Source organism: Micrasema longulum, unplaced genomic scaffold, assembly GCF_059751315.1.
Source record: "Micrasema longulum isolate JH-2025_06_02 unplaced genomic scaffold, ASM5975131v1 h1tg001317l, whole genome shotgun sequence".
Lineage (NCBI taxonomy): Eukaryota > Metazoa > Arthropoda > Insecta > Trichoptera > Brachycentridae > Micrasema > Micrasema longulum.
The window spans coordinates 285,657-311,388 of record NW_028278504.1 but is presented as its reverse complement, the minus strand read 5'-3'; the positions used below and the strand labels follow the sequence as shown (position 1 = coordinate 311,388).

At 33.6% G+C, this 25,732-nt stretch overlaps 1 protein-coding gene across 1 annotated transcript in view; it reads right to left on the bottom strand.

Annotated features, from left to right (window-relative positions):
- Window positions 1-22,619, bottom strand: part of ex (FERM domain containing expanded) — a 61,741-nt gene extending 39,122 nt beyond the window's left edge. Inside the window, exon 1 of the mRNA XM_088235024.1 lies at window positions 21,979-22,619. The gene's annotated coding sequence lies outside the window, so the exon portion shown is untranslated. The remainder of the gene's footprint in view (window positions 1-21,978) is intronic.
- Between the last annotated feature and the right edge of the window lie 3,113 nt (window positions 22,620-25,732).

The window sequence follows — 25,732 nt, the reverse complement described above, 5'->3', positions numbered from 1 at the left end:
CCTCGCGAATAAACAAATATCTCGATTGGTTCGTCATAATTGAACTGGGATGGAGAAGAGGGAATATTTCTGTGCTTTTGCGTAAGAAAAATCAAACTACACACGAACACACAATTATTTTGAATATTTCTGATTAGATTGAGTTTTCTTTTCCTAACTCCTAGCTTCTTCCCTGCAGAAGTAAGCAACCGTTTGTTTTTTTCTATATTTTATTTTTTACTATTTTAGCCGTTCTAAAAAATGTCTCCTTAAATTTTATTCGTTCAAAAAAATTATTTTAATGTGCCAATATGTCTTCTTGCTCATACTGATCATCGTGGTTTTGGGTGTGGCAGGGTTTAATAAAACACCCTGTAAAGAAAAAGAAAAACCTATATTTGTGTACGAAAATGAGTATATTTGCATGAATATTTAAAGTATCTTCGTCGCTAACCTATAATTGAACATTTTTAAAAGAAAAAAATTGTATGCATATCCTTTTCACACAGAAAACTTAATTTTACTTTGTAGATAAAATTGAAGATAAAAAAAATAAAAAAAATTGTTTAGTAATTAAGTAAATTAATACAGTTTTATGTTACAATAAGGCTTGTTTATGGGAGCAGGGTAAAAAATTCGACTACCCTGGCAATACTAACAAAATGTCCACGTACTTTTATTTAACAATCTGACAGATGGTAAAATAATCGAATTCTTAAATAATATTACTTGTGAATTCACTTCTTACACATGAAATGTGATCCTACCGTATTCCCCGTTAATCCCAGCAGTATTTTGACACGTGCAAACGACAAAACACGGCGTAATTGAATTTAAATCGGTAGCTGCGTACTGAGCGAGATCTACAGAGACCTAATGCTCAAAACGTTAAATTACTCATTTGGGAGTAGTTTAGTCGGATTCAGTTTGATGCGCGTATGCGGTTTCTGGACCATTCTAATTATATGCCAGCAATATTCATTAAACCAAATTTTAGCCACCTTGCCTCATTAAAATCCTTCCAGATATATGTAAATGCATCTGGAAAAAAAATTTACCAATGAATTTTGTAAAAAAGACAAAAGAATTGTGTTGTATACATTAAACTTCCAAAACACCAATATCTTATTGTCCTAGTCTCCAAACATTCGAATTGCGATTTCTCAAAATTGCGTTTTTTGGGTTAGCGACTTTTGCATGAACGGCGACGATTTGTATTTATGTATCCGTCGTGATAATTTCTCGTGAAGTGGAATTTCTGTTTTCCAAAAAGCGCGCCAAGCATTTCGGCGGGAAAGCAGAGATTCCAGCATCATCCGCGGGTCAGAGTGGGATGAAATTATACGAATCATGTCGAGGAGAAATGAGAGAGAAGAAGCCGTAAGCGGGACAGAGGTATTCGAAAAGGGTAGAGAGGGAACGAGATATGAGAATAGAGACCGTTGAGGTCACATAAAGGCGGCTCTGCACGCTGGCCAATACGCTACGGCCGAGAGCGCTGGCTGAACGCTTGTCAACGCGTCCACACGTTGGCCCAGCTTTTAGCACGCAACGAACTACCGGAGAGGGCGCACGCGATTTTTTTAGCGCTTTTGACGTGTCTCATCGGCCCGCACTGCCCGATACTGAACGACTCGCCAACGTACGGGCAGTTTAGTGATTTCGTTGCCAATACGCGCGCCAGCATACTGGCTAACGCATCGCCAGCGTGTAGAGCCGCTTTAAGGCAGCAGGTAAGGCGGGATACAACGAGAACGATCGCATACGAAAATCGTGATGAACCCTCGTAAAAAAAATCCAGCAGAAACTTAAAAGTTCAAATACAATGTGGATAAATTAGACCCCTTTTTTCTCTGTGTCTCGGACAACTCGGGTTCTTCTCCCGCGCGGATGGGCATGTTGAGGCCTCCGAAAAGAACCAGAAGCGGGCGTCTCTGTCTGGCCGCAAGCGGGGAAGGGAGACGCGAGAGTGCCGAGGAATGCTGTGTGGCGAGCCGTGACGTCATACAAATGGCCGCTTCAGCTTTTGGCGCCCAAATATTATTGTGAAGTAGAAAGCGGTGACAGCGACGAGGAATTATGGAAATGCCTGACATTTAATACCGACGTAATTATTATAGATGTCATGTCCGACACATATTTGATTTATTGCGTTTTATTGATGAAGGATCATCCGAAATAAAACAACAATACTATCGTAGCATGTAAAAGTAGATCATAAACCTTCGTGGGTATTGAAGGTATTTTGCAATTTCCTCGCCTTGCTAATGAGAGCTTTTCATGACTCGGAATAAAGAATAACTAAAGACTTAAATTTATTTGAAGCAAAGTAGGGATTGAGCCCGCGATTTCTCGTTTACAAGCCCAGCGAATAACCTGATTATTTGACCACAAGCTGGCTATCGTTCGCCACACCTCTCAGTCCAGTCAGAGTCTAGTTCCCTTCACGTCATGACTCTTGAAACGATCAATTTCGACCGTAGGATAAATCCGAACGTTCAACTAAATGTTGACATATATTATATACGTGCCTACATAAATGTTCCTACTTTGTTTTTCCTAACAAATTAATTTCCAATCTATTATTCACATATCCCATTTTTCCTTTTTCCTTTTTTCCTTTTTTCCTTTTTTAAAAAAAATGTTTTTACTATTTTATTTTATTTTTACATCTGAGCATGTTTTTCATTCTTTATTTCCATTCTTAATTCTTAATTACTCTTACAAATTTTCTTCATTTTTAATATTATTTTCATTTGTAAATACTCACTACAAACTACAAACCTTAAAATATATTTTTTTCACTTAAATTTTAATTTTTAAACAACTTTCATTTATGTTTTCTTTTTCCTTCTCTTTTTTATACTTTCATAATTAACCTTACATTTAATTGCTTTTTAATATGGACACTTCACTGGTCCATTAGAATTAAGTCCAATTGTGTAAAATATCAAACTTTGTAATTGTACTGTATGTTTCCTGAATAAAAGAAAATAAAAATAAAAATAAAAAAAATCATAAAAACAATTTTTTGTTTAATACTTAGTCTTTATTTAAGAATCGATGTACCAATGTTTGGTCCAAATTTTCAATGGCGTAATCTGCCCATTGGAAAGTAATATATATTTTTTTTAAAAGAAAAATAAATATTGGTGTTCTTATGATTTACCTAAATATTTAATTTTGAGGGCCATTTTCAACGAGTTGTGTATAACTCACTATTAGATAATGGAATCCAGTTGGGGAAGAGTGGGATTCGAACCACGGACCTTTGGTCCGTGAGTCCGAGACACTAGCCACGGGACCACAACCTGATTTTAGTTACATGAGACTTTTAAATAGAAATACCTTTAAAAATAATTGTTTTTATCTAATGCATGATTTTAAAAAAAACATTGATTTAAAATAGCGAAACTGTATGTTTGCTTTGTTTTTCGTGCGTTTCTAGACTAGCCTTAATGTTATCTTTTAGAAAATAAATTAAGTATATAAAAAAAAATCTCATGAGAGAAACTTATATAATAATGATGGTAATAATGAATGATATTTATTAACCATATTCAATGTGATAAATACAAAAAGAATAATATTTATTCTTATATAAAACAAAGGTATACACGGTTAAATAGCGGACCTACTGCCACTGGCGATTTCTTGCAGACTGGCCAAAAACAAATAAAAATTACGATAATGAAAAAAAAAGTAGCTAAATTAAAGTTAAGAAAATACAAACATTATATTAGTTTTGGTATATATTTCTTGCGTTAATTACATTGAATACATTTTAATTTATTCAATGAGGAACTTCAGCCCTACGGGAAATTGGATACAAAAAATGTTTTCTTGCGCGCGGTAAAAATTAGAGCATTACATTGTACGGCAAAGTTTCTTGAAAATGTACGAAAAAAAAAATTATAAGAACGCACTTCTTTGAACGACGTCACTGATTTATATGAACCAACCAATGATATGAGATGAACCAATCGGGAGAACTGACCGAGAAGAACATCTGACCCCACACGCGGAGTAATTTCAGAAATACAAAACTTTAAAAAATCATAGCGCTGATAATACGATGTATAAAAAAAAACTTAGTTTAATAGTCTATTAACAAATTAAAAAAAACACTCAACTTCCTTATTGCATCTTCCAAATATTCATTTATGGTATAGAAACATTTTTATTATTTTAAATATGATTTTTTTTAAATTGTTTATAACTTTTTATTTGTTATGGATATTTGTTTCTATTTTATGTTATTTTGTACACTTGCCAAAAACAAGAGCCTGTTTCTTTTTTGGCAAGCTCAACCTAAAGTCTTCTATTTTTTATTTCTTTATGTATTGTTTTCATGCTAAATAAAGTTTTACTAATAAAAAAAATAAAAATATTAGAAAAACTTCTAACACTCTTTTATGTTATTTGTATTGCTTGTTTTACTGTTCAAGAACATATTTTATACTTATTTATTAATTTTTCTTATTTTAAATCTTCAAGTACAAAGAAAGAAAAGGAATAAAAATATATTATCTTCGAAATTAATTTGTAAGTACCATTTTTTTTTTATTTAAAAAAATACGATTAGCTTTTTAATTTTAAATATTTCATTTTTTTAATAAATACCTTTATTAGCATAAAAAATAATACATACAATAAAACAAAGGAATACTTAAGGTTGAACTTGCCAAAAACGAGTCTGGCTCTTGTGTTTGGCAAGTTTACAAAATAACATAAAAAAGAAACAATACCTACTGTTTTTCATTATTGTTTTTGATGCATATTTTTATACCTAACTATTAATGTTACATTATATCCATATATGTAATGAAAAAACTTGATTGTTTATTTTTTAAATTATTACTATGTTTGTACTATTTGTACTGCACTATTTTTATAAATGACCCTTGGGCGTAATGTACAATGAAATAAATAAACAATTCAATTCGTGGGAAACAAATGGTTTCGGGTGTGTGGAGGAATGCGCTTTCATCCAAAACAGTGAAAATAATATTTTGTGTTGCTGCAACGCGTCGTGCAATGCGGCACAGCGACGCTCAAGTGCGGTTTGACCTTAAGAGGGAGGTTGTTGTATTTGATACACGTGCTTTCATATGGAAATATTATTGTAGAAGCGCTGTTTTTCGCTCGATCATTTCCATGGATTGGTATGTCACGATATTTATAATTGCTAACATTACGTTATAATAAATATATAGCCTTGAATGAGGTTTCTACCTTCAGTCCTCTCAAGATGGCGCATATTGATTGGAAGAATCTGGAAAAGTGAATCGTATGTTGCATATTGTGACGTACATTATTGCCACAAATGGCGTATAGGGTACTTAAAGCAAGCAAAGAGTGCGCACTATCAAAGAGTACGCATCGCGATTTATTCGAAACACGTTTTTTTTTAATTTTTACAATTTTAAAAAACCCGTTAGAGTTACATTAGAAATTTAATATTGTCTAGTCATTTTATGTCTCGTCTAGTCTAGTTAGTTCAGTCATCATGTGCTTATTCAGATTGATTTAAAATTTGTCTCCATTAAAAGTTTTCAAGTAGTAAGGTAGGTCGTTGTAAGTTAACAACACTGCAACTTAAATCGGTTATCAGATTTTTGAATTTTTTTATTTACAATTTTTTGTTTATATTTGGTACATTTTTCATTACAAAATATATAACTTTTTTCATGAAGACAAAAATCCCGAAAGGCATGGCTTGTGCTTGGGTATACTAAATCTAGAAAACATTATGAAATCTAAGGTGTAGATGCATATATAATATATATTGAAAGTTACGTTCAGGTTGTTTTGTTTTAAACATGAGTAAGTGGAAAATAATAATGAATGTTGAGCAAAAAAATATTAAATTAAAGTTGATTCTTAAATTAGGGAAAAAGACGAGACCAAATGAAAAGTTTGTCTGGAGAAGAAAACATTGACATTATATTTTTGACGATGGATGGATTGCATTTCTTATAAAAGCTACTTATTTCATTTAAATTATTTACTGACAATTCTTGATGGAATTCCATTGTAATGATGTAATAACTTATATTTACACATAAGTTATTAATTTAAAAAATACTTGGTACACTTCCACTTATTTATTTTGACCAATTAAGGCTTTCACCCTCTAATCATCTTCAGACTGGTGATTATTATACAGTGTAAGGATAATTTATATAAAACTAAATATTATCTTAAGTGTAGGTACATTTAAAAATAAGTTTAAAAATATACAATACGCAATATTTAAATGAAACAGAGTGAGACAATTTATTGAAACATGTTTTGGCGGTGTACTTTAAAAGAAGATTCTATTATTTGAAAAATATTTATTGTTTTATTACAATGTACAGGGTCCAACTAAGGGGGCTAATACTAGGGAACTACACTGGCTACGTTTTCCACAGAGGGTCGAATACAAACTCTGTTGGCTTATGTATAAGTCACTGCACAACTCGGCTCCGGAATATCTAAGGGAACGATGCATTCCAGATGAACTAGCTGACAGGCGTCTTACGCTTAGATCAGCTACGTCTACGGCGAGAGGAAAAGTTATTATACCTCTACGCAAACAGCGTACTAAATTTGGTGAACGCGCATTTGCGGTCGCAGGCCCTATGGCATGGAATGCTCTCCCAGCAGAGGTGCGAGGCTGTGAAAGTGAAGTGATGTTTCGGAAAAAACTTAAAACCCACTTGTTCTCTAAATCATTTGAATAAATCCGTAGCACGTGACAACAAAATAAATTATTTTAATTAAATTACAAATTTAAAAGCTCCAATTAAATTAACTTAACAATAGAATCACCATGTAAAGCGCCCTTGAGGTATTTTATTACGAAAATAACGCTGTATAAGTTATCCATAATTAATTAATTAATAAGGGTGAGTTTTTTGATTCTATCGAGCAGATAGTTTCTCTTGCGCGTCTTCTCGGTTAGTGCTGCCGAATGACCCGTTGTCTTACCGTAAACCGGGAATCCTTCACAACTCTCTTATTGGTTGATTCATATAAACCAGTGACGTCGTTTAAAGTGGTGCGTTTTTATGAAAACATTTTTTTTTTCGTATATTTTTAAGAAACTTTGCAGTACAATTTAATGCTCTAATTTTTACCGCGCGCAAGAAAACATTTTAGTATTTAATTTCCCGTAGAGCTGAAGGTCCTCACTATAGTTTCGATATCTTCTTGTTTTCTGTTTGCAATATATGTAAAAACTGTTGTTTTTTTTTCCCAAATAAATAAATAAATATGAAGCAGCGAAAAAGGCGTGACATAGAGCTTTGAATTCACAGTAAACTGGCATAGACAGTTAGTATTTTTTACTCTACTACGCGTTTTCCACGGCAATGTTGACGCGACAACGCTCATTTTTCAGAACATAGCATAAGATCAAACTATCGTTCTATGAAGCATCATTTTTTTTTTTTTTCAATTTTTTTTTTTTGCACCACAACAGGCCAGGAGGCCTAATTACAGTGGTGAATTACATCACAGAGAACCCAGGCTTGAGAAAAATCACATTTTTTAAATTTTTGTGTTCTCACCGGGAATCGAACCCGGAACCTTCCGTGCGTGAGTCAAGCGTCTTGACCACTACACCACGGGGGCCGCCAATCATCTCTAATTATACCTCAGTGCCTACGTATAATGCGGAAGGTCAGCGGTTTTTATCTATTTTTTTATTTATCTATCTTACTATCTATCTATAGACTAACAAGCTAAGACAAAAAATTGTGTATCGTACTATCGCCGCCAGCGCTATGACTTTTTTAAGTTTTGTAATTTTGAAATTACTCCGCCCGTGACGTCACAAGTTCTCGTCGGCGAGTTCTGCTGATTGGTGAGTTGGCTTCCCGGAAAACGGAAATCTATCACAATACTCTGTCATAGGTTGATTCGGAAGAACTTGCTATGTAGTTAAAAGTAGTCCATTTTTATTTTTATTTTATTATTTTTAAGAAACATCGCAGGGCAACTAAATGCTCTATTTTTTACCAAGTGTAAGAATTTTTATATCCGATTTCCCGTAACACTAAACTTCAAATAAAAAAAACATAAATAAAATTAAAATAAATTCTAGTATTACTACATTTACATGATGTCTTTCACCTTTTGTAAATTTATTTAGAATATTTATTTCAGTAAAGGTTTCAATTACAAGCTGTAACGAAATATTATTTTAAGGGATGGTTATCGAAGTTAAGGGATAATCATATCACTTAGGGTGTCCAATTCCTTTTTCAATAATGGATCTGTATTATGTTAATACTCGCATGACCCATGGCCACATGGTGTAAATACCATACCTTGTAGGTACACGATACAGGAATCGGTGTAAGATTATTACGCATCAAAGAAAAAAGAATATTTCCCAAAACCACTCAACTTCCTCATTGTACTGTGAAAAAAAACATTAAAAAATATTGTATTCAGGGCGGTGGGTTAAATCCAGTTCTTTATCTAGAAATATTTGTAGAATTTTCGAGATATTGTTGAAATAGTATTATATTACCTACACCAAGACACATTTTTCCATTTCTCACATAGGAAAGTACTTACTTCTGAGAGCCCTTCGTTACAATGAGATGATAGGGTATTTACCGATATATGTGATAACAACGTGGTTTTTTAAATCACAAATTAGAATTTTTCAATCGCATTTTCAGTTCAGTTTCGCCGTAACACATAAACAATCACGTGACTGACAAAATTTCTTAGGGCCTTTTTTTATTTTATTTTTTTGTTTATTTTTCCATACTGTTACATATTATGCATGTATTAAATTACATATTTACATATTAAACATATTAAATTACATATTAAACATTAGAAGAGAAAAAGAGAAAAAATACATATTCTAAAAATAAACATAGCCTTAAATTTGGAAAAAATACCCACAAAGACTTAAACGTCTGAGCGTGGGCCATTCCTTTTTTATTGTTTTTGGTGAATTTTTTGGTATACAAACACAAATATGACAATGCCATTAAAAATCATACAGAAATAACAGGAAAATGACATAAACAATGTAATTAAGACATCAAAGTTTAGAATATGCTGTTGTACGACTCTTTCACAATAGGTGTATATCTGTATTTTATCTGCCTTACTTCTAAATCGGGTATAAAGTTAAGCTTGAGAATAGTGGTAGAATAAAAATGGAATAGCAAAAAATATTACTTATAAACCTCGCATAGAGTTAAACTAGGTTGAAATCTGGAATAACGACCATAGAAACTTATACCTGCACATTATGTGGTATAACGCTGGAATAAGCACGCGATCTGTCAAAGGTCATATTTTTCGGTGCCTAATCAAAATGGATGGTTTATCAGTTTTTTTTTTCAAATTTAAACAATTCCGAAGTCCTGCGACATTCTCTGCGAGTGATCTGCGATTTGTTTAAATAATATCTAAAATTTAATGTTTGTATGTCTTTTAATGAATTGTGATAAAAAAAAGAAACACGAATAAACTATAGAATTCGTTTTTAACTTCTCTTCTTCTTAATTTTGATTTATTTTTCAAACGGTTATCTCCATGTTCTCGATTACACTGACAGTAGTCTCGATTTGACTTTGACGTTTGTTTGTGTTGTTATAAAAGTTACTGCGCACGCGCACATATCAGTGTTGACTGTTTAAAAAAAATAAGCATGAAACAACCTGTGAATTGTTATTCTAGGTAATAAATATTTTTATGAGTAAGCTTTTTTATATCGGTATAAATAGTTAAACCGGGTATAGTTATTTCTTAATGTAAACCTGGTATAAGGAAATCTAATAAGGCCCTTAAAGTATTATTATTTTCTTATGGAGAATTCGAGTTTAATTTATACTATATCGATAGATATCAGTAAATCTCTCACCGTCTTAATGTAATAGGGGCACAGGATATGAAAGGATCGGTACATAGTGCGCGCGCACCTGGCGTGTGCGCTCGGGATTTACAAAGGAACGGACAAAAAATAAGACAACACTCATAGTAAAAAAGTTTTTAAGAAAGCCCACAGACATCCTTCGAAACTCAACAAAACACTCCATTCATTTACCTGTGATCAAAACGAAGATGAAAGAATTAAAATCATATTGCTGTGTTCGATAAATTCAATGGCTATCATATGTCAAACATAATGCAGTTTTAATATGTCGGCTGTATCAAAACGCGTGGCCAAGAATGAATATTTTTTAAATTTAAATTTCGACAATGCTGATGGGGAAGTCTTGCCCTTCCCTAAAACTGCATTTTTAAAACGTTTTCGATGTGTATGTTGATAAATGCATAAAACAAGGAAGACAGTGAAAGACGTCGCACGACCAAATCCTACAAATACTTGAAGATAGACATGTCAAAGTCGGAAAAATCGGCGTGGGGGCATGAGAAGATGTATGAATGTAGAGATATTTTTTTGTTCTCTTGGAAGAAATTTATTCTGGGAAAATAAATTCAAAATCAGAAGGGATGAGAATAGATGATGAAAGAATGGTAAAACATAATTCTCGAGAGAAGCCTTTAATAGCCCAGGAATATTAGGTTTTAAACACAAAATGCTTCATGACCAGCTGATTTTTTGCACATAATAATAATAGTTATGGATAACTTATATAGCGCCATTTTCGTAATATAATACCTCAAGGGCGCTTTACAAAGTGATTATATAAAGATATAAATTGAATTTTAACTTTTTAATTCAAGAAAAATAATGTACTTTTTCATATTACTTTTCCACCACATGCTAAGAATTTATTCAAATGATTTAGAGAACAAGTGGGTTTTAAGTTTCTTCCGAAACATCACTTCACTCTCACAGTTTCGGATTTCTGCTGGGAGAGCATTCCATGCCGTAGGGCCTGCGACCGCAAATGCACGTTCGCCGAATTTTGTGCGCTGTTTGCGTAGAGGTATAATAATTTTTCCTTTCGACGTAGATGTAGCTGATCTAAGCGTAAGACGTCTGTCAGCTAGTTCATCTGGAATGCAGAGTTCCCTTAGATATTCTGGAGCAAAGTTGTGCAGTGACTTATACATAAGCCAACAGAGTTTGTATTCCACCCTCTGTGGAAAACGTAGCCAGTGCAATTCACGAAGTAGTGGAGTGATATGACTGAATTTAGAGATTCCAAAAATAAGTCTCGCTGCGGCATTTAATACAGCCTGTAGGCGAGTCATTTTATTCATCGGTAGACCTGCGTAGATACCATTACAATAATCGACTCTAGACGCATTTATTAATTGACGGGCGGCATCAACTGGCATTTTTTTGCGTATGCATTTAATCTGTCTCAGCTGGTAAAAGCATGAACTTATCGTTCTACTAATTTGAGCGTCAAGAGAAAGGTCAGAATTAAGGATGACTCCCAGTAGTTTAACGGTGGGTAAAGCGGTACTCCTCACATCGGGTAGTGCCGTATCCTGAATCAAATTCTGTCGTCTGGCTGAAGCCATCCATAGTTGTTCCGTTTTAGATGGATTAAGTGTCAGTCTATTTTCAGCCATCCAGTTTCCTATTTTCTCAATGCATCCATTAATGAAATCAACAAGCACATTTCTCTCGCTCGGTTTACAATAAAAATAAATCTGCGTATCATCTGCATACCAGTGAGACCACAATCCACATTATTTGATAATATTCTCTATATCTTTGGTGTACAGGAGATAGAGGAGTGGTCCGAGTACTGATCCTTGGGGTACTCCAGTAGACACCTTGAAGTTAGATGAGCTATTACCCTTTAACACAACTGCATATTATCTTTCATCAAGATATGAACTGAACTATGTGCACATGTGTTCTATAGTCCTTAAAATAAAGCTTGATTAAAGTGACAGCTGTCACACTAATGTCATTAGTGATGGGAAATTACTGATCACTAATCACTAATTAAATCGATTTTATCAGTTTTTTTATGCTAACATGAAACTCCGTTTCCGAAAAATTGATGAAGCAAAAACAAGTCTATTATAGTGTGTTTAACACAATTCTTCACCAAAAAATAAGACATTTATACTTTTTTCATGAACAACATCAAATGAATTATTTTTTTATTCGATCAATTTACATTGATCAATTTGTCTCATCTCTAACGTTTTTGCAAAATGATGTAACCTTGTAAGAACGTCGTCAACAATTAGGTTTATTTTGGTTTTTTTTTGTTTTAAAGCTGATTTTATATATTTATGTGTCAAGCATTGTATTAAAAAAATAAATTAACACGCCAGATACGAATGATTTTTCGTGTGTCAATATAAATATCTCCTTAGACGTTACTACAAAGTTATGTCGTCACTTTTTCTGACAAATGTCATTCTAATCAAGCTACATTAAAAGGACTATAGATGTGGTACTTAATTATTACTCAAAACTCCCCACTCCTCCCCTGCTTGCGTCTAGAGATATTTCATTATACAGAATAATTTGAAGTATGGCATTTTAATCACAAAAAACGCTTTTATTTATTACAAAAAAAACTTTAGTTGAAAGAGAGGCGTTGTTTCCCTATCGAGGCGTAATTAAAATACGATTTTGCTCACTGTGAAGGCGGCGCTACGCAAATTCTGTAAAAGTTACAATATTCGCGGGATAAATTACGTGCCTTGAATAAAAAAATGCGAAATAGAACTGACAGATAAAAGGCTTCAGAAACAGCTGTAAACAGTCGTCGCCAAAGCCGAGCTTCATCTGTATCGTCTGCGTCTAATGAAAAGGTCTAGCGCGGAAGTGATTCGGTATTGAAAAATCCACAATGTCAACCACTGATAGCAAAAGCATGCCGCTCTTTCATCCAAAGTATAATAATAATTTGGAAATCTGCAACTACTGTTACTTTAACGCCATACTCCAAGTTTTTCTAGCTACTTGCGTTCAGAAGTTATAACAGTTCGAACGACTTATTTTCCAATTATTATTCATAAAATGATACAAATAAGCCAAAAATGTCCGCTATAAATAATTTTAATACACGTCTGAAAATGTTAATTTGATCTCCCTAAATGACAAAAACTACTGTACATTTTCTTTATTTATTAACGGACATTGCCCATGTATACAATTTATAGGGTTTAAATATTACAATAAAAGAATAGTTTAAAACATTTAAAAAAAGAAAAGAAGCATTGACAAACATAAGGGACATCAAGACAAGAAATGGACTATTTATTTAGTGTTCGTTTAAATCGTTGTAAACTTAAACCAAAAAAGTCCAGATCTTGTCCTGAGTTAACAATACGACAAAGGCGGGTCATTGGAGAATTAAGAATTATTATTACAATGAATTAATTTACATGCTATAATATAACATAACGTTAACCTTTCATATTAGGCAAAGCTAGCAGGATTGTATAATGCGAGAAAATGCAACTCAACGTAACCTTTCGTTTATTTGTATTTATTAATAATTTATGGTAAGTCGACTTTTGCGCTAAGTGGCGAGTTGCTTAATTTGAGATTATAACAAAATAAACAAAATAAACATTCATTTCTGACTTTAAGTTAATATTACAAACTTAGAGAGCAGGCACATTACCTGTGATCTTTTTATAATATCTGCCTTGTTATCATGGGGTAACTAAATAACTTAAAAATCAACATTTTTGAGTTAACCGCTAAAAACACATGTCCTTCAACATGAATGTTACGAAAACAAGCTGTGCATTCGATTCATAATAATATAATTTGAATGCATCATGACTTGTCTTTATTCATAGAGAAAGATGCAAATATGTGTTTTAGTGATTAACTCAACAATCCTGATTTTGAAATTACCGAGTTGTAGTGACTGCCCCACATTGACAGCAATAATAAATAGAGCAAACAAACTAACACGTTGTTTCCCTGTAGGGGTAGGCAGAGGATAGAACCCCTACACCACTCTGTCTTAAGTTTTTGCCCACAGACCTCCCCCTATCTGTAAAAAAATATTAACTTTTCAACCACTCTCGTAAATGCCTCTCTGATAGTGTAAAAAAGACAACTGCACGTCGGACTAATAATCCCTAGCTAAAGTCGACAAAATCAACGTTTGGCTGTCCCATTTTCCGCACCCTAAAACTGAACCGATTTGCTTTTTTTTAAAAGAAATAATCTTTATATAAATAATTCCTCTGTGCGTGTGATATCTCCGTACTCCTCCTAAACAGCTTAACCAATTTACGTGCAGTTTTCAGAGAAATATAGATCTTTGCGCTGTGCGTGTTCGTAGATATTAAAATCTTTCATCGAGTATGTATAAAATAAGTTAGGAGCATAAATGCTTTATTCATCTATCTACCAGGGTTAAACCAGCCAATAAGCCCTGTAGATGCCTGGACTTCTATATTGCCTTATCTAAAAGTTCTTCACCTCTGTTGTAGTCTGTTAATAAGTCACTTGCATTTAAAATTTAGATATAATCTATAGAGTTGAAGCGAAAAACAAACTCTTAATAAATATTAATAATCATCGGTTCAAGAAATAGATATAAATATGTATATACCAAATTCATTAGTATTTTCAGCACACATATACGTATCTATCTATTCATAGTGGTATCGTGATGGCCATTATTGTGTGGATGCGAAAATGAATGAATTACGTAATTTCGCAGTTGCTAATGACGTCAGAAGTAATTCATAATGATATAAGAATCCAGAAAATGGATGCAAAAAATACCAATGGCATTATGCAAAATAAACACTAAGATAGCGTATACTCGTATTATGTGACTCATCTTAACGTTTCTTTATTTGATTTTATATCATGCTGTATAAAAAAAGTATACAAAATTGATTTAAGAGTCACACTAGGATAACCTGTTCCGAGGACTGTACCTACAGTGTTAATTTTTTAAATTGTCATCATTTCTTTCTAGATTAACAAATTACAACAGGGATGGAGAATACCTTAGAAAAGGGAATATGGAAGACTAGGCATCTACAGGGCTTATGACCTGTCATTGGCTGGTTTAAGTGGCCACTAATCCAGTCTTTTGTCTACAAACGTTTGGACAAACTCAAATATTGCAATAAAAACCAACTGGTCCAAGAAGAGGTTTAAAAATTGGAAAATTGTTTTCAGGCGTTGCCTAGTATGTGAAATTATTCAGATGAATCTCATCACAACAATAAAGGTTTCAGCTCTTTAACTCCACTAAAATCAACAAATGGAAGAAATATCGATGTTTAAACATAAGCAAAATGGTGAATGTTACACAGAGTGTAAAGTGGCCACTTAAACCAGCCGATGCCAGGTCATTAGCCCTGGAGATGCCAAGACTTCCATATTCCCTTTTCTAAGGTATTCTCCATCCCAATTGTAATTTGTTGATCTTAATGACTCCCGAGGGGGTGAATCCAGTCTTTTGTCTACAAACATTTGAACAAACTCAAATATTGTAATTTCTTTCTAGATTTAAACAATCACTAAGATAGACCAGATCTTGTCACGAGGTAGTAATTATGATTTTTTTTGTCCTAGCTTTAATTTTCTTTATTTGTATTTTATTTATATTGTGCCTGTATGTATTATAAAAATTTGTGTTTGCATAAACATGACATGTCGGCCTCGTGGTGTCATGATCAGCGTGTTTGCCTACCATGCAAGAGGTCTCCGGTTCGATTCTCGGCATGGTTGATTTGAAATATTCATTTAAAAGGGTGTTTTTACACTAGAATAATTCATAGTCCCTGGACTGGTACCTACCTGAAGCGTAGACTGATCATCTTACCTTCATGTAAAAAAATATTTTTTTGAAAAATTACGCTGCAATTGATGTAACAACGCAGTGCCCTATGCACCATTAGGTGCGGAAAAGAATTAATAAACATGATGTGTCATTTAAATACACAAATACAATTAAATTAATTGTGAAAATACCGGAAAATAGCATAGTTCCTTTATGGTAACACATTTTTCTAAGTATTTATTGAATTTATTATCAAAGTACATTAGAACCATAAGATTTACACCAGAAGTCAAAATCTGCTATTTATTGAATCTTCTTAGAGCAACTTTTGATTTTATGTTCAGAATGTGTAAATTAGTCAATTCATCACACGACTTGGAATTCTTTAGGATAGATCTTCCGGCTTTTCGTAGATATCTTCGCGACTAAACAGTGTGGGATGAAGTTGGATTGGCATGGTTTAGCTCAAAGTCTTATGGCTTTCGTTTTTATGAATATATTGTATGGAATTATTGTTTTGCCCTTGTTTGTCTTTGCTACTTAGTTTTATGTTATTTTCGTTCAGTTTTTTGTGTTTATATTTCTTCATGCAACTGTTGTAATTGGCTTAGGCCGTAAATATAATAAATAAATAAATAAATTAGTTTCCGATAATACTGTCATTAATATGCATGTATTACTTTTTGGGGTATTATTTTTCATAATATATAAATAATGATACAAGGGCGAAATTACAAGCTCAAATTGGATTCCTGGTACCGACAACCAACCCTAATGTTATTATGGAACTAGATTACAAATGAATGTATATTTTCAGATATAGAGGTGTTCTTTAAGCCCTGTCACAACCGAAACCATGATGTTTGGTATGAGCAAGAAGACATATTAGTACATTAAAATAAATTTTTAGAACGAATAAAATTTAAAAAAATAAAATAATTAAAAAAACAAATGGTTGCTAACTTCTGCTGGAGAGAAACAAGGTGGAGGGAGGGGGGAGTTTGACACACCGTTAACCACGCGGCCGCGCCCCCCTCGCTTCTCCCCTTCAGAAGTAAGCAACCATTAGTTATTTTTAATGTTTTATTTTTACAAGTTTTCTTCGTTCTAAATATTTTTTTTAAATATGCCAATATGCCTTCTTGCCCATACTGATCATAGTGGTTTCGAATGTGACAGTTCAGAAAGAACACCCTGTATTTAGTTTAATTATAATTTAATCTTATTGCTATACTAGTGAGTCAATTCAATCTGTAAATTTACCATCTAAACAATTTTTTTTTTAAATATATAGTATATTAATCAAAAATATAAAAAATATCACACCCCCGTGCACAACGGTATAATTTTATGGGTAAATTTATTATATTTATAGTTTATTCATTTCATAGGTTTTACAGAGTACCAACACCTACATTATAAATATATTGTAGTTTTATTGTTTCTGTAGTAATCGAATGTACCTGACCATAAATTAATTATATCTATATACGAGTACTATAGTGTTCCTAAAATGAAATATCATTGAATTATTTTCTTGTTGACGCAGGGCAGTTCAATATTAATCGTTCCGTTATTAAACGCGTTTACTACAATATTAACTATATAAAATCTACAAAACGAGATTGAATTAAAGTTGGATTTAGCGTAAATTATTAATCTACTCCTGAAAACTTTGCAGGATTTGGGAACCGAATCTCAACGCACGGTCCAGATTGCAACCCGTTGACCAAATAAAAATGGACTTAAATAATTTATCAACTCTACGATTGTTTTACATGATAATTTCATTTTTTTACATGGTATTTGAGGATAGACTACTTCTACTATCGTCACGTCATTTCCCCGTAGGGGTAGGTAGAGAGAATAGACCGCCACACACGTCTATCCTGGCATACATTCCTAGCTTATTCCACATTCATACATCTCGTCATACAAGCCCTTCGGTTCTGTCTGCTTTTGAAATGACCAGACTTAAGATTTTGGTTTATCTGATCATGCAACGTCTTCCTTGGTCACCTTCGTCCCACCGTTCCGTTCATTTTCGCCATATATACTTGCTTTACTATTCTTTCGTCGTCCATTCGTTCTACATGACCAAACCATCTCAGAGACCCTTTCTTAATCTAGTCAATTATACTTGACTCAGATTTACACTCTCACCTGATTTCATCATTCATCATTCATTATTCAGTTTGAGGATAGACGTGAATAAATAAATATTGAACTGTTGTTTGATGAAAGAAAACAAAAACATTTATTGAATTAGGGGATGAACGATGCGTAAAATTGATTAAAATATTTGCACGTAATGTGAATATTATTTGATTTATTGACGTCAGTTTTTTTAATTGTTTTAATTAATTTATTTTTAACGCCCTGGCGGGCTTTTACATGGTAAAACATACACAGATATGGTAATTGTAAACTATAAACTACAGAGTGATGGCGAGTATAAAAAAAATTAATACAAATTCAAAGGTAAGAAATTTAAATCGATAAAACCATAAAAACAATACAGACTTGAACACAAAATGGCTAAATGACCCAATAAATTATTCTATCATTAATAAAAGTCTTTCTTTAAATTTGGATATTGAACAGCAAAAGATATCAATAGAGCTAAATCCATTGGCAAGTTTATGTAGTCTCTGAATAGGCGAGTGACTATAATAATGACTACTAGATTTGTTTATATAAAATAGCGTTTTGTTAGTCTGACGGGTCCGAGATAAAGGTACATTAAATGTTACGAGGCTCGTCAAATCAAGGACAAACAAACTATCACGCTGTTTCCTTATAGGGGTAGGCAGAAAGAATAGAACGTCATGTCACTCTATCTTTGCATACAGACTCTACATTTATACATCTTCTCATGCACGCACGCCGACTATTCCTACTTTTGACATGTCCATATTCAAGTATTTGATGGACTCGGTCGTGGCATGTCTTTCTCAGTCTTCCGCATCCATCAACATTTGCATCGTAGACCCTTTTAGCCGTTCTTTCGTTGTCCATTCGCTCTACATGTCCAAACCAACGCAGCACCCCTTTCTTGATTCTGTCCATAATGCGTATCTCAGCCTTACACAGTTCACGGATCTCGACATTTGTGCACCTACCATACATCGTTTTACCACACATTCGCCTGAGGGATCACATTTCGACAACATTTAACCTACTTTCATCACCATTTTTCCAATTCCATACTTCGCTCCCACACATTATAGTTGGCACTAGAACTGTATTGTGAACTGCTAGTTTAGCCTCCTGCGATAAACATTTGTTTGCCAAAGTAGATTTCAGTGCATCATCAAATCACTAATTATCCGTCGACTACATGTTTTTAAGTTAGTTTAAGCACTAAAGAATTACAATCGATTTGATCAAGAGGAATCGATAGTTAAAAATTTATAAATCTTAAGAATTTAGGTTGAATTTTTAAAAATTTATATTGGTGAGAATATAATATAGAGAAAAAATTGTGGAATTATATTCTAAAGCAATACTAACGTTTTTAGATCGATTTTCGGAAAATCAATAACGAATATTAAAACAGTTAATTATCGATTTCAAAAACACATGAAACTCGCCCTATCCGGGACCTCGATTACAATGGGAAGTTAACATTTATCTTAAATTTTATCTACAAAGTAAAATTAAGTTTTCTGTATGAAAAGCAGAATATAAATACAACTTTTTCTTCTTAACATGTTCAATTATAGGTTACCGACGAAGATACTTTAAATGTTCATGCAAATATACTCATTTTCGTACACAAATATCGTTCTATCTTGATAAACAATCGAAGATAACTCTGTCAACTTTCCGTGGTAATCGGGGCCCTGAACTCCATACAGTGGAAAATTGTGCATCTTTTAGAATACCTATAATATCTAATTGTGTATCTTTTAGAATACCTATAATATCTAATTATGTATCTTTTAGAATGTATATAATATCTAATTGTGTATCTTTTAGAATACCTATAATAGCTAATTGTGTATCTTTTAGAATACCTATAATATCTAATTTTGAGGAACAACTCTGCTCCAGAATATCTAGGGAACTCTACATTCCAGATGAACTAGCTGACAGACATCTTACGCTTAGATCAGCTATATCTACGTCGAAAGGAAAAGTTATTATACCTCTACGCAAACGGCGCACTAAATTCGGCGAACGTGCATTTGCGGTCGCAGGCCCTACGGCATGAAATGCTCTCCCAGCAGAAATCTGAAACTGTAAGAGTGAAGAGATGTTTCGGAAGAAACTTAAAACCCACTTGTTCTCTAAATCATTTGAATAAATTCTTAGCATGTGGTGGAAAAGTAGTATGAAAAAGTACATTATTTTTCTTAAATTAAAAAGTTAAAATTCAATTTATATCTTTATATAATCACTTTGTAAAGCGACCTTGAGGTATTATATTACGAAAATGGCGCTATATAAGTTATCCATAATAATAATAACATGTTAGTAAAAATGAAATGTAAATAAAACATAATGGGTACATATGTGTATACTATATAAATAATTGTAAAACACGAGATGTAGAAACGTAATTATAAATTATGTATGTACCAATCATTTTTTAATTTTATACATATTTTGTCAAGATTTCTCAATTAAAATAATTGCAAAAATGTACAAAAAAATGTGTTTTTATTGGGCGTTTTATAAATTGATAAATATTTCATATTTAGACGTTGGAAATAAAGTAATTCTCGATGTTCCCGGATTGCTATTACTGTTTTTTCGTTGACCTTTTTTGGTGGAATTTGTGTCTAATACCAAATATATTGGCTTTCTGCAGTTCCAGATTCAATTCTCGATGAGACCACGATATTTTTTTTGAGCCTTAGTACACAATTTGCTGTACTCAGTCATTCACTCGGGCTCCGGTCCGACGTGTTAACGCGTAGGTAAGTACTCTGATGAATTAATTCGACCTTACTCCTATTATGAGATAATCGCCGCTGAAGGCGTATCCATCATCTCAATTTGCATTTAGTGAACTTGGCTGGATGTGTGAAAAGTTGGGTGACCTCACGGTGCTATAGACTGTGAAGGTAAAGTAGAAAGAATGTGACTGGAATGGTTTTTTCTGACTAAATAACACTCGGACATGACTAACTTCGCTTTTGATTTATGTAAATTGTTATTTCATTTAGTAAAACGATTATTTCTACCCAAATAACACTTTTTTTACTATTGAAACAATTAATCAAGTTTGTATCTAACATAAGTTATAAAAAAGCATGTGTTTAACTAGAACGCGTGAGGAAAAAAGTTGAACTGCGGTCTTTACTTTATACTTCAAAATGTTTATTTTAGTCCTTTAAAAATATCGTGGAATTCAGATATCGTAATACGATCATAATAAAATTATTTCTTAGTAATTTCAGTGCAAGATACAAGGCGAGTTTATCAAAATATTTACAGCAAATAAAGTGTTGAAATCTGGATAGGTTTCTATAGAAATGGTATTGATTAAATTGTTGAATATTTATACGTACAAATTGTGCATAATAATTTATTATAAACCTCTACATAACATTGCAAGTCAATACATTTACGATATAATATGTAAAGATTTTAATATCACTGACATATTGTACAAAAAAAGGGGTACCTATTATGTTTAATTCTATAAAACGTACAATCTGTTTACTAAATGTAGATGAGTCGCATAATGACATGCAGACACAAATCTACCTTCAATAAAATAATTGGTATTTAATCTTAGTAATGATAAACTTCCTGTAGTAAAATAATGTATCTAATCATTTACGTTAGAATACGTCTAATTACGCACCAAATGAATAACATGTAAACAATCGTTGGCTAATGAATGATATCAATACAGGTAGATATAGGTAATATGACCGTCCGCGGAGAATGCTCTCAATAACAACCGTCGGCGTCGTTAAGGTAGTTTGATAGTAACCCAGATGCATTTTGAATCGAGAGTAGAAATAATTGTGAGACATTCGGCGTTACTGGCGGGAGGCAGAGGCTGGTTCTGCGTCTACTCCGAGTGGCCAGTCCTCGGCGCTCGCGCGCGTACCACGAAGGATAACCTACATTCCTGACGCGACCGGCGACCGACACTGGGCTGGCGGTCCTCGCAGTCCCGTGAACCGACACGCCGAGTCTCGAGGGAGTTCGGGGTTCGGCTACCTCGCGGCCTGATATCGCGTTGTGTACGGTCGTGTTTTGAATCGGACCTGTTGATCCGTGACACGCTCGTCGCGGGAAGAGGACCGCTCCGGGATCGGCGGCGTACCTATCCCGCGACTCGGGTTTCCTGACAAAAGAGGGCACGTACCGGGGCAGCTGGTCTCAGGGGGACCGAAGTCGGGGGCCGGCAGGAATGCGGGCCGACTGCTAAATCACCGGTCCACTGGGCACTCACTCACTACGCGTGCGGCGCGCTCGGCAGCGGCGGGCGGACTGGGGACGCGCGGGTCGGGGCTGGCGGCCGCGGCCCCCGGGGGGGCGGCGGCGAGGGCCGGGGGGGCAGCGGCAGGGGGGATCAGCATCCCAGGAATGTGCCGAACACGAAATCGGAACAATCGATGAATGTATGCGCTCGAATGTGAAGGTCAGGCGGCCTGACCGCGGGGGCGCGGCGCGGCGCGGCGCAGCGCGGGGAAGGGAGACTCGCCACACTCCGCCGCCCTCCAACCCTGGTGCCGGTACCTACCCTTGGCCACCCCCTCCCCGCCGACACCTACCTACTTCCTCTTCTAAATACAGACACGAGTTCACGTGAATCTTATTTCCTTCCGTAATAAAGAGTAATGAACCCTTGGAAGAAAAATCATGTTTTTTTTCCCCATTAGATGCTCAAAAATCGTATGTAGGTAGTACCGAACTTAGTATAACTTTTGAACTTGATAGCCATAATAGAATAATACTTTGCTATCTTCCAGTCAACAGCGGACAATCAAGTTCCACGTTTCGGAGTTCCAGCTTGCAGCTTCCCCGGAGTATCTCTCGCTATGGATACCTAAGTATATAAATATGTAACCGACACAATGAAGTCAAATAAAATATTCAATAATTTACGCATACCTCTGTCTCTATCGCGCAAAGAAACTAAAATAACAAGATGAATAATAGACTTTCTTAAAAACGGTTAATGCATTCTGTAGCTACCATTTTTCGATTCATTTGTATCAGTGTAGCTTTGTTACAAATAGCCATATTTATTTTTCCATACGAACAACTGCGCTAGTAAGCCGTACTGCGGAATGTGGGTACAGTGCGCCTCAAAAGTTTGCTTATCATTTAAATATTTTTTCACATGTGTATAATTTATTTAATTTTATTTTTTTATTAAAATAAAATAACAGCCATTATTACAAAAAAATAAAATATTTACAAATAAACTAAAATTATAGACCAATTACAGTTTTCTTTATATAACTAAATACAAGAATAAATAATAGACAAAAAATTAAAACAAAAGCGTACCCGTGTAACGCCACTATGTATGTACGTATTCCACGTGTAAAAAAATTAAAAATTACAATAATAATTAAATAAATTATATGAAAAGAAAACGTTTTTCGTTTCTCGGTCTTAAAAAATCTTTTCGCCGGCAGATTCATACGGAGCAACCACAGATTAGCCTTACCCCTTTCTTCTTTCACACGAGAGAAAATAAATATTATATGAAAGTAGCTACACAAAAAAATAAAATATGAAAAATTTATTAAAATAAATTAAAGTTTTTATTTGCATTTAAGGTTCTAGCATTCTCTTTATAGTTGTTCAGAGTGAGAAAATATGAATTTCACAAAATATCAAACTGTTTTCAATGCAGCAGCAAGGCTTATTACGGGAGTAAAAAAATATTCTCACATCTCACAACATCTTCGAGATTTGCACTGGTTAAAAAGCCCAGAGAGAATAAAACCAAACTAAAACCAAAGGCTTCCCGCAAACCGAAAATCTATCACAACTCACAACACTCAATCGTTGGTTGATTTAGAAGAACTTGTTACGTTTATTTAAAGTAGTTAATTTTTATAATTTTTTCATACATTGTTGAGAAACTTCGCAGTATCTACAAATTAATTCTCTAACTTTTACCGCCTTTAAGAAAACATTTTTACATCTAATTTCCTGTAGCGCTGAACTTCCTCATTGAATGAGTATTAGTTTTATATTCAAGTGGTAAATTTAGTTTTAAATTGATAAAACACAAAAAAAAATATGTTTCATTCAAAAATAAAATAAATCTCAACATCATCACTTTTGCCTTCAGATCAATTAATGAATTAATCAATCAAATATTCTAGTTTCAGAACGCATTTTTAAACTAATATTTCGTGTCAACCATATCGGGAATCGAACACGAGACCTCTTGCATGGTAGACAATCGTGCCGACTACTTGACCATTATACAAAAAAATAAATCTACCTATAGGCTCACTTCACACCATGGAAAAATCCACACAAACGATAAAATAACATAGGGTGGATTGTTATTATTGTAATATAATTTATTTTTTATTATATTAATTTATTTATTACTAGGCACAAAATCGTGTTTCCTAAACATTTCGTTCATTGTGACTTTTGGTGATTCTAAACGAAAATATGAAACTAATTATTCATAGATGGCGCTTTTATAATTTTTTAATTAAAATGGCATTTTTACGTTTATTTTCTATGGAAATTTTACAAAACTTGGTTTGCGGAGACTTTAAACTATCTTGATAGTAACAAATACCATAACAATAAAATTTATGTCCTTTTCACAAAATGGTGTACAAAACAAAAAATAATATAAGTTATTATGAATGAGATAAGATTATCAAGTTATTTTTTGTTTTGTACACCATTTTGTGAAAAGGACATAAATTTTATTGTTATGGTATTTGTTACAATCAAGATAGTTTAAAGTTTCCGCAAACCAAGTTTTGTAAAATTTCCATAGAAAACAAACGTAAAAATGGCATTTTAATTAAAAAATTATAAAAGCGCCATCTATGAATAATTAGTTTCATATTTTCGTTTAGAATCACCTTAAGGTACCGATATGATATATAAAAACCTTAGAGTAATTACCTAATGGAGTCGCCCATACGGAGAAAAACACTTCTATGATTATTGACCATGATGTTAGCTACAGATTACAGCAATACAACGGGCCGTAGGTACTTGGGTTGAGAATTGCAAGCTCTAACCGAAATCGTCTATTACACATTTGTTGTTAAACTAAAAACCAAAATAAAACTAAACCAAAAATTTAGAACGCTTTTGTTCTATGCAATAGAGCTTAAAGACTTCTCTAGAAAATTATTACTCTGAAATAAAAACATACTTTTTTTAAATCTTGGCTTAGTTTGACAGTCTACACACAATATATATTTTTTTAAATCACTGAACTTTCTCATTCATAATAAAAATAAACTTTGATTAAAACAAAAAAAAAATTGTTTGGGATTCTTAACCCTTTTAAACCGTCAAATGCTTAGTAGAAAAAATATTAGATCCGCCAAGACGAGGGATAAAAAATAATAGTTTACAAACAGGAGCTAGATTGCAACAAGCCTTTCAATACACCCAACTGTATTTTGCGTACCAATGCTGTCTTTGGTGTCGAAATTTTAGTACCAACGTCGGATTCTTTTCACCTCTGCTGAGGATCCTCAGAACATTGAACAAAACCTCTCTTAATAAAACTGCCGATGTGGTCTCACAGTAGAGGCAAGCATTCAAGAGGCAAGCGGTGTTATCACTCCTGGCATAAAGATGACACATTTGGCATGTTTTCCTAGATACCTGGAGTATACCTACTGTAATTAAAAATAATCTTTAATTTAAGAGTTCAGCGTTCTTTTTTATTATTATTATTTGTTAATAGACTATCAAACTAAAACAAAAAAAACAATATTATTTATATTTATGCATCACTCTTTTTTTACTGCTGTTTTGTTTATGTACTTGTGGGATATATGGTGAGCGGTGATAGTGGGGTGGTCTGCTGTCATTCGAGTGAACATAAAAATAGTGATCGTGGATCTCTTCGTTGTTGCTTCTAGCTATGTTTCCTGCGGGTGAGATAC